General features: G+C 42.2%; 1 protein-coding gene across 6 annotated transcripts in view; it reads left to right on the top strand.

Moving 5' to 3' along the window:
- Positions 1-4,387: 4,387 nt before the first annotated feature.
- The window catches only part of kmt2e (lysine (K)-specific methyltransferase 2E), a 27,825-nt gene continuing 22,075 nt past the window's right edge, over positions 4,388-10,137 (top strand). For all 6 annotated transcript variants that reach the window (XM_037121591.1, XM_037121589.1, XM_037121593.1 and 3 more), the window contains exon 1: positions 4,388-4,743. The gene's annotated coding sequence lies outside the window, so the exon portion shown is untranslated. The remainder of the gene's footprint in view (positions 4,744-10,137) is intronic.

Genomic DNA, 10,137 nt, shown 5'->3' with positions numbered 1-10,137 from the left:
ACAACGACAGCTGTGATTGGACGGAGAGTGACGAGCTCCGGTGTTCCTTTGCGCTGATTGGCTGAACGAAAACACTGTCTTTAAAACACAGCGCCCTCTTCTGGTCTGCTCTGAATATGACTTTGCTTTAAGTTTGGCAGTCAATTCTCTATTTTATGTTTTTTACCTGCAAATTCTACAGTTAAACATGACGTACTAAGTCTGCTGAGCGTTATGGATGCCTTAAAATCAAATAAAAAAGAGATGCAGATGTAGTTTTGGGAAAGATGCTATAATCGGAAAAGAAAGATCTTTGTTGACTGTTATTTTATGCCTAAACAAACTAAATCACCAAATAAACAAACACAATTTCAGACTGTTTTATATGTTTGTTTATATGTGGCGGACTCTGCCACCTTTCTCTCTTCAAACAGTGTTCTGGGGACCTTATTTTCCTCCGAGAACATGTTGTTTATTCAGTTATGGAAAGTTACACATTTGTTTACCTCAGTAATACTGTAAATGTTAATATTCTGAGTTTTGATTTCTTCTTCAAGACTACAAAGTGCCCCTTTAATTTGCAATAACATACAACGAAGTGTCAGTGATAGACTAGTACCCTTCATGTTTCTTAAATGTTGATATTTCCTGGTCTCTTTACTGTTATATCACAATAAACAGAATACCTTTGGGTTGTGGATAAAACAAGACATTTGAGGATGTCACGTTCGGATTTTGAGAAACAGTGACCAACATGTTTCACTATTTTTTGACACTATTACCTCATTAATATTGTAAATATTAAAACTCTGATTTGAATTTCTTCTCCAAAATAACACACAATAAAGGGATAGTAACAGTGATGCACAAGTACACACAAAGTGTTTTTGTATAGTATTTATTTGAAATTAAAACACTAACAAGTACATTTCATTACATCGGTGTCATTGCACTGAAGTGCAGGGTCACATTAGAACACAATACACATATAAATACCCTACTGATAATTACTGGGAGATATTGGTGCATAAATGCATGTGCATGGATATGCAATAACAAGCAGGATCGTAGGCAGGATATTAGAAATACTGAGGTCATGCCCCCCAGTCATCTATAGAAAACATTTCAAAGACAATAGTATGCACTTGTCTGCATTTTGACAGAACAAAATTATCTTTTAGGAAAATGTCAGTGTCAGCAAATGAATGAAAATAGAAGAAAATTAACAAATATAGCCAATTTTGATTTTAATGTATTAAACTTATTTCTCTCTTAAAAAGAACTGTCATGGGTAACACTTTCTAATAACCCTCATTAATAAATGGCACGTTTATTGTTATTTAGATTTAGTTAAATCTTTCACATTTAAGAAATAGTGAAATGGTTTATACAACATTTATTAAGCAATTGTAAAGGTTAAAAACATCCGTTGCAACTCTCTAGTGGCCATTAAAATAACTTTTATAAATAAATACCTTCTTTCATTTCCAGGGGGAAACATGAACTACACAGTATCTCTGAACCATTTATAAAGTAATATGAACATCACTAGCTAATAAATAGCTGATAAAGAATTGAAAAGCTTATTAACAGTGAAATAACTATTAAATAAAGTTTAATTAACTATAAATTTACCTCAGTGTCCTCAATGGCAGCCCTAAATAAAAGTCAAATTGACTTATTTTTTGGAACCACAAATATTAACAGAACGCAAAATAAAACTCAGATATAAAGACTCAATAGTGAAAACACTTAAATATGCCAATTTCCCAGACTAGTGTACAGTTGTATAAAAGAAAAACACAAATAACAAATTTCAACAGAAAGCCTGAATCAAAGGGGACAGGGATTTATCATATGGCCCACTAGATGGGGTCAAGAGCTAAACAAACGCGGTATAATAAACCTGTATTGTTTTTGTGTTGCATTTGAGGGTTAAGCCCCTTAAATAAGAGTTTTATGATAGTATGAAAAATGCCAAAGGAGAGGAAAATTAAGTGCTTCTGTGATTTACACAGACCTCAAAATCAGTGAGAAATGTGGAGATAGTTGAGGGTTTTCGGTTTGATTCATTCACATTGCGCAAAAATGTGGTTTTGGGCTGGCAGAACATGTCAGTGGACCACAAAAAAGACAAAACAAAAAAAACACGACCATGTGCACACGGACCACCGCTCGGTCTGCTGCTGTGGCTGTGAATTAAAAACACGCACGTCATCTTGTCAGGGTATGAAAACAGGAAATAAAAACATGGCGGCGGGCACGCGCACGGCGCCGCCGCCCATGAGTGCTCGTCCCGTGCACCGAGAGAAAAGAACCCCCGACGCCATCTTGTTCTCAGTCGACAACATTCAAGCAATTTCAAAAGGAGGAAGGGCGAGTTTCTTTATCGTCCTGCGCGAATATTCGAGCTTTTAACCGCACGAACAGATGATTCGCTGTCGTGTCGACATTTCCAGCTAAGACCCGTGGGGCAGCCTCTTTAATAAATTAAACGGACACACGTTGCATTGTTACCTAATGGCGTCTGGTCCTAGCTGCTCTCCGGTTGCGCCCCTCTCCCCTCACAGCTCAGAGCCCGCCCACAAATACTAGCTGCATGATGTCATCGCAAACCTACGGAGCCTCAAAAAACAACCAATTTTCATCAATTGCGTTTTCTTTTTGGACAATTACTTAATCCCCACCCAGCGCCTTTATCTTTACATAAACGAGGTCAGGTCGTCTTCAGGGTTGAAAAACGCGATGGGCACGACGGAACAGTCGTGGATAAACGTGATCCTCTCCGGGGGGAAAAAGGAAAAAAATCGAGTGACCTTTTTTTTTTTAATCGCTGCATCCTCCAACATTTCCGTTTAGACGCGGGTGAGGTCGGCTCGATGCTCGATCGGCCCAACTTTTACCTCCGTCCTCCCCCAAGTTTATTTCAAACAACCTGACTGCCCGTACACCAGCCGTTGCAGCGGTCCGCCTCGAGTGCGCATGCGCGGGGGGATGCGGTTGCGGGGTGGGGGAGGGTCAATAAATGGAAACGATGAGAACATCCTCTCTCAACATATGATGTCAAAGGGATTTCTACAGACATTTCTGGGGAGATGACAATCACGATTTAACACGACAATAAAGCTGTCGGGAAAATTGCTAGAATTATTTTCTCAGTGTCAAACACGTCTCAGCTTATATGGCTGTTAGATAAATCCAGAAGTGGTTGTAAATTGTTGCCACTGCTGAGGTGAATATTACAGGGCATAAAACTGACACAAAAGAAATTATATTTTACAGGAGCGTTTAAAAAAAAATGGCAATGCTTGAGTGGCCTCATTATAGTGAGTGAAATTATAACCATGATGTGTGGAAGCATACACAATGTGAGTGACCTAATCCCCACATTTATAAAGATAATTTGCACTTCAAGCCTTGTGTGAATTTGCATTTTTGTTTTTATGATTTCAGGACGTGTAGGGACATGTAGGTTTTAATGTGTGTGATTTTCTGACCTCTTCAGTGAGGTTGAAGCCCTCAGTGTTGTTTCCTTTGTCCATGTTTTGATCTTATTGGTCAGTGTTTCATAGGCTATCCCTTCAGTTCAATATACAAAACACTGCTCTTGTGTAAGGGGTTACATAACAGCTTAGTTGCCTCCTACTGTGCTCCGTTGCAGATTTAGGTACTCTTTTTCAGCTATGCCAATGTTAAAATTAAGGATTTTTGTCTGAAATAGCCACATTTTGCTTTTGTAACCTCTGTGAGGGTCCCATGGATTGTTTGGCATGGCTTATTGACATCTGGACTGGCTTGTTTGGGTGTCCGGTAATCATCTAAAAAAGCACATAATAAAACACATAAATAACACTGGGGGGATTTAAATGCAATTTAAACAGGCAACATGGGTTCATGCTGAGGCAAACACCAGGCTGTGCCATGGTCCCTTTCACCTCAGAGGAAGCAGGAGAGGAAACAGTTAGTTTAAACAAAACCTCCTGATAAAAACATTCCCACAGCTGACTTCAATTTCACGATGATTGAGAAGATAGCATAGACAAGCACTGCAACCAGCAGCACACTATGTTTTGTTGGCTATGTGCTGCAGTGCGTGTTGCAAGATTTGTTTGAAATGCTGTTATAAGAAAAGAAAGAAAACATCTGTATCAAAACTTATCCTCACTTATAAAATAATAAACAGCCTAAGGTTATTTCTTTGCACCAGATGTCCGTCTGAGAGGCATAAGAGTGTCGCACAAGTTAAATCCAGAGCGTTGCCGACAGAAATAGCAGAGACTTTAAGAATCAGAGGTGGGAGCGCGCATGAAGCACGGTCACGTCGCCCCTGCGAGAGCGGGGGGGAAGCCCCGCAGTATGTGGAGGCGGGGCTCGGGTTTAGTGATGGGGAGGGAGGGGGGCTCGTGGGGGAGGCGGAGTCTCGGCAGTCCTGGCAGGGCCGCCATTTTTGCAAAGGGGAAAGAGACTGGTTTGAGGGGATCTAATTTCTAAAAGTCGCCGTTGACTAGGGCTCAGTTTTAACGGTTTCGATTTAATTTCTAGTCAGTTTTGCGCCACCGCATAGGACAAGAGTCAAGGGATTTTCTACAGGAAAGGACTCTTTAGAGGACACGCTTAAATACAAACATTTTAAAGCTTTGCTAGGGATCCGCAGTGTGTGGACAGAAGTATTGTTTTGGTTGTGGAAGCTGTGTGGAAAGCGACGGGGGTCTTACCCAGGTCCCCTTATTCGCTATTCAGGTCCTCCAGAGTGGACATAAAACGGTAAGTAAACTGCATTAACTGGTAGTTATTGGGTGAGCACAAATCCGACCTGGAAGGCTATTGTTGGCTTTAGTTAGCTGGCTAGGCACATCATGCTGATGCTGGCTAACGTAGTTGTAGTATCAGCTGTGGTTAGCTTGCTAGCTAGCTGATCAACACCGTTAGTTCTGGGTCTGTAGGTGTGAAGCCCATTGTCGTTCAGATTCACATTAATCATAATTTGAAAACCGCTTACTGGATGACGTAAGTTTACCATTTAAGTGTCAAGTTGGCAATCGTAACGCTAAGAGACCACTTACTAGCTAGCGCATGCTACTAGCTCAAATTAGCTTGACTCAGACCGAACAGGGCTCTGACTTTTCGTTGATCGTGTGGGATAAACGAGACGTCATACAAAGTTATCGGCTAAAAAATATTCACAGGTAGCTGAGATTAACATTATTATGCCACACAGTGAAAGAAGCCTCAATACTGAATACACATTAACTTTATAGGTAACGTAAGACGAAAACGCTGCAATTAGATTAATGCCTAACGTGTAACGTCTTCGCTCAGGCATACAGACTAGGTCAACAACAGTTAGCATTGCCAGCAGTGAACTTGCCCTGAAAAAATAATGGCATACTAATAATTGCACATTTAACTAGACCCCGAGGGGGACTCGGTTGATGTTGAGTTTGACACAGTGACACTGCGGGCCATATTGCGCAGGGTTTCATCCGTTTTAGAGTAAATAATTTGACCTCCTAATACACGTTACCCGCTTTATTTCCAACCAGTTAATTTACTATACATTAGCTAAGGTCCTCGCAACTGCAACTGTCAGCAAACGCGCCAGATCTTTTGGGGCATCATCTGTTAGTTGAATACATTGTTTGCAACACTGCCAGCCAGCATGAAAACAGTACATTTAGCATTAGTTACAAACTTGAATTCGTCGTGGTGGCTCCCATCTTGCTCTCACAGAGCACGGGACATTATTTCCGTTCAGCGAAATTTCATACAATGCCGCCGTTCAAAGCCAAAGAACAATGAGCTTTTTTAACATGCATGTAAACAGGAATATAAAGATGTCTAGTCTGTTGTGTCCCAGTCAACTCAAAGCAAGACCAGCTGTTAAAATAGCCTAAGTGCCTGGCTACATTGCGCAGTAATCTCATAGGCTACAGAGCCTTTATAAAGAAATTAAATCGAGAACAGATCCAATGTCAAACGAGGAGCTAGTGGGTGCTATTTTGTTATAAAAAACGGACTTAAAAAGTAGATTTCGCGATCACTCAATTTAGATTGAGAGTGTATTGGGTTCAAATGCAGCAAGCGTGGGGGAGGGGATGTTCCATTTGGGCATCTCGCCCCAGTCATACAATTTGTAACTCCATCTCGATTGGCAGCCCTTCGCCATGCTGAACTGTACTGTCGCAATTGGTTGTTTTACCCGACCCTTACACAAATTACCGTATGCGTGAGCGATCGCTTTTGCCACAAGCAGCCATCTCTCAACGCTGATATTCTCGCTCTTTCCTGTCTGTGACGAGCCAAGTATTAATCCATTTCTTTCGTGTCGGCGCTAGCATGCTTTGCTAACTTAAATCCACTACGCATTATACCGTTAGCCCCCGCGGGTTACTGCTAGCTTTGTACGTTACATTCCACGGTTATTTTTGGCCTTTATTTCCGGCCCAGATTTAACAGATATTCCAGGCACCGCTGTGTTAAAAGTTGCTTCTGTTGCTTTTCTGCCTCACGGTTTAAAAAAAAGTCAAATTTAAGGCGGTTCGTGCTTCGGTTGTCTCCCCACTCCGAATGCCATTACACTGAGCCTGCTACATTTCCAGAGGCCATTGCTTGGCCATAATTGCTAGCCGATTAGCTTACTGGCGCTGCTTTCGACGAATTCACGAAAAACCCTAACAGTAACAACACAGAGACTGTACCGACAGAGTGATACTTAAGGTAGAGTGTATGAAAGAGGCGATTGAATGCATTCTTGGGGATTTTCCTCCCATGGCGAGGCTCCCCTGGCCACACGGTTGTCTCGCCGTCCTGAGAAAAGCGCTATGAAAATGGCGACAGCACCAGGGTGTTGTGGTAACATAATAGCAACGTTGTACCCTCCACACCCCTATCGGCAGGACTGACTGCAGCGCCGACATACTCACTGAGAAGCAACTACACAACACATGATTTTTTTTTATTATTATTATTTTATTTCACTTGAGCGCTGAGCTTGGGCATGACGGCAACGTAAAGTGATGTAGATCATGGCTCGATAATACTGCGCTTTTTGGCTTGTCATAGTGACAATCACTGACGCTGTTGTGCCTATTCCCAAAACGAGCAGCAGAGTATCCCTGTAACGTGCGTCACGGCTTATGCTATTGCCTGTGTATGGTGTTGTAATGTTGGATTTTGGGACATGAGATTTATTGTGATAGAAAATTAGCCACAAGTACTTGTAGCGACAGAGAGTGAAATGTTATGCTATTGTTGACAGCATGAAAGGAACATGTAACCCAGTGTAGATCTGCTCCTTTGCTACATCACCTCCAGTGAAGTCATATTTACAAGGTTAATATTAAGTAGTTTGTCCCCCACACCCATGGGCTGCATTTCCTCTTCACTGCTCTCCACTTGTCTCCTTTAGTGTGATAGAAATACACTCAATAATTTATTGAAACTCATTAGAATTTGAAGTAGTTATGTATTTTGAATTTCAATGTTGCTAAAGAAGGGTGATTTGATGCTTGTAGTGAGAAATCTGTTAAATATTTAATTTGCCTAACTACATAAAAGATAACCCAGCTTTTACACTTTATATTCATGACAGCCCAGTTATATTAGACATTGTAAAATGCAAGGGATGTCCCAGTCCGTGTTTTATTTTGTTTTTTTAATACTATTCATATTTTACAGGTAATGCTTGAGTCCACAGTTCCACAGCACATACTTTGAAAACATTTTCTGGATCACATTGGATACTTGCTTGCAGGTTGCCTCAGCACAAGCCTGTATTTAAGGATACATTTAAAATTGATCCTTTATTTATACTGTCAGCCACCAAAGTGCTCCCTGTAGGCTTCCTTTTTACTGAATGTATTAAGGCAGTTTATCATTGCTACCATTACATTGCTTTTTAACCATCAAATATTAACTTATTATAAGCAAAAATATTGAGGAACTAAATCAAAGCTAGTCTTTTTCAGAGCCTTTGGAAACAGACACAGTCTTACAATGGTGTGGCACAGCTGTCCTCTCCTCTCTGGCACCCTGTGGGACAAACTTTGGCACTTTGTTCAGTTCATGAATATTGCCAACTAGTGTTTTTTCCCCTTCTCTCGCGCTCCCACTTTTCCCTTCTGGTAATTTTCATGTCTTTTGAGTTAGGAACAGTGCAATTTCCAACTCTTGAAAGCACATCCAATCTCCAATACACCTACGTACTTGTTAAAACTACCAACATCATACATATGATTAATTTAGAGTTTTTTAACAGCAGTGTTGATATTGTGTGAGGATGTTGTCAGTAGCAGGGGTAATTCAAGTTTCAGGCCTTTAAATCCTGTCAAGTGAAACAAGCAGGCAAAACAGGGTCAGTTTCAAGTCACTGTATCATTATTCATGTATAAACATCACTAAGCACTTGAATGGTCGGCTTAGTTCATGCCCGTGAGTGTCCGTGTCGTCTTAATGAAGTTCATTCGCCTATGGATATTTTTCACATTGTAGTAAGCACAGAAGGCAAAGGGTCGTTTCTTCTGAGGAGGCTTTATTACAACTAGATGAGTAAGAGGGCCCTACAGTGTTTAATCAGTCTCTGCTCCATAATACACAAAATCCCCAGCCATCTTGTTCTGCCTTGTAAAGGAGCAGAAACCTTTGTCCTGATACTTGCGCCTTCATTTTTTCCCTACACGATATTGGACCTGACAGTGTTAAATACCTGACCGGCTGTATGTGTGCCTGGTTGCCTTGCAGCCAAGTGTGTGTTTGCTTGCTGTGTTGACAGAGATGGTGACAGGAAGAGAGCTGCCACTCCCCCTCTTCCATAGGGACAGAGCACTCTGGCAGGCGGCAAGGAGTCATGGCAGTCTCAGATGACACACCTTTCCTCTCCCTCTAACCCCAAGACGGACTCTCAGACACACATATGATCAAATAGCCCTAAAGTGTGCTCAGCAAAAAGGGATACCTATTGGTGTATTGACACATTGATAGGGCAGATGAAGGCCACATCCTCATCTATTTTCTCCTCCTATACTTGGTTTGAGCTCTCCTTGTTATTGTTCTCCTTCTTGTCTCCAGACAATAAACTATCATCCCTGAAACAGTTGCACCTCTGTGTTGGTGGTGTGTCTCTGTAGATACACGCCTCACCATGTGGGGCTAAGCTGTGTGGCTGTGCCCTGGTCTCCAGTGATCTCACTTGTATGGTACCCAGACCCTGAGAGACCCAGACACAAAGCTGCCCGGCTCTGGGGCCCGACACAGTCACATGGTATCCCAGCTGGGAGGAAAAGCTGGGGCTCAGGTGACCTGTTTTTGTGCTGCTAGCTGGGCCGTAACAGATCCCTCTGTAAACTAGCAAGCTGCCTCCCCGACAGGTGGCTTTAGGGCTGGGGCTGCTGAGGCTGCAGCCCTACTCTGCCTCCCTAACCCTCTTCCTGTGTTACAATAGCATTCATGCATTGGCACAAGGCAGGACGGGCCAGTAAAGAGGGGGATGTGGCATCAGTTTTGGTGATGTAACGGCACTGCGGTCCAGGCGTGAAATTGATCCTCGAACACTGCTGTAATGGGACCTGAGAGGCTCTTACTGTTATTTTGCCCTGTAGATGTGGAGTCGCCTCCCCTCGTTTTTATGGACATACATGCACATGCATAGCTCACATTTTTAGTTTGCTGCAGAATGCATTCTCCAAATGTTGTAATTGGCTGCCGGCAGCATGTGTGCCTGCATGTCAATCTCTGATAATCAGGATGGCTCTAAACAACATTATAGCAGTCTGCCCAAGCTTAGTCACACATATGAGAATGCAGCATGATTTACTGTAATGTATACCTGTCTAACTTACAAATGTTTAAAGGAAGTAACCCCTGACCACACAGCGCCTGACTGTGATACTCTGTAAGCAGGAGCGAGAGGGAGATGGAGAGATTGTGCCCCAGGGGTTCCTCCTGAACAGACATTACTCAGACTACAGGAGGGCTGCCCCAGCTTTGCTGCCAGACCCTGTTCCAACTGACTTTAACTCACTCTCTCCCTGGCTGTTTCAACTGAGCACAGAGGATGTTGTTTTGCTCTTGGGAGGCTTTATTAGTTCTGCGTGTCTCACATCTTATCACATCACAGTTTTTCCATGCAAAAAGTCTCCATGGAGTCAAAAAACCTGTTGT

This window comes from Acanthopagrus latus, chromosome 14 (assembly GCF_904848185.1).
Source record: "Acanthopagrus latus isolate v.2019 chromosome 14, fAcaLat1.1, whole genome shotgun sequence".
Classification (NCBI taxonomy): domain Eukaryota; kingdom Metazoa; phylum Chordata; class Actinopteri; order Spariformes; family Sparidae; genus Acanthopagrus; species Acanthopagrus latus.
The sequence above is the reverse complement of the archived record's forward strand: the minus strand, read 5'-3'. Positions and strand labels throughout refer to the sequence as shown.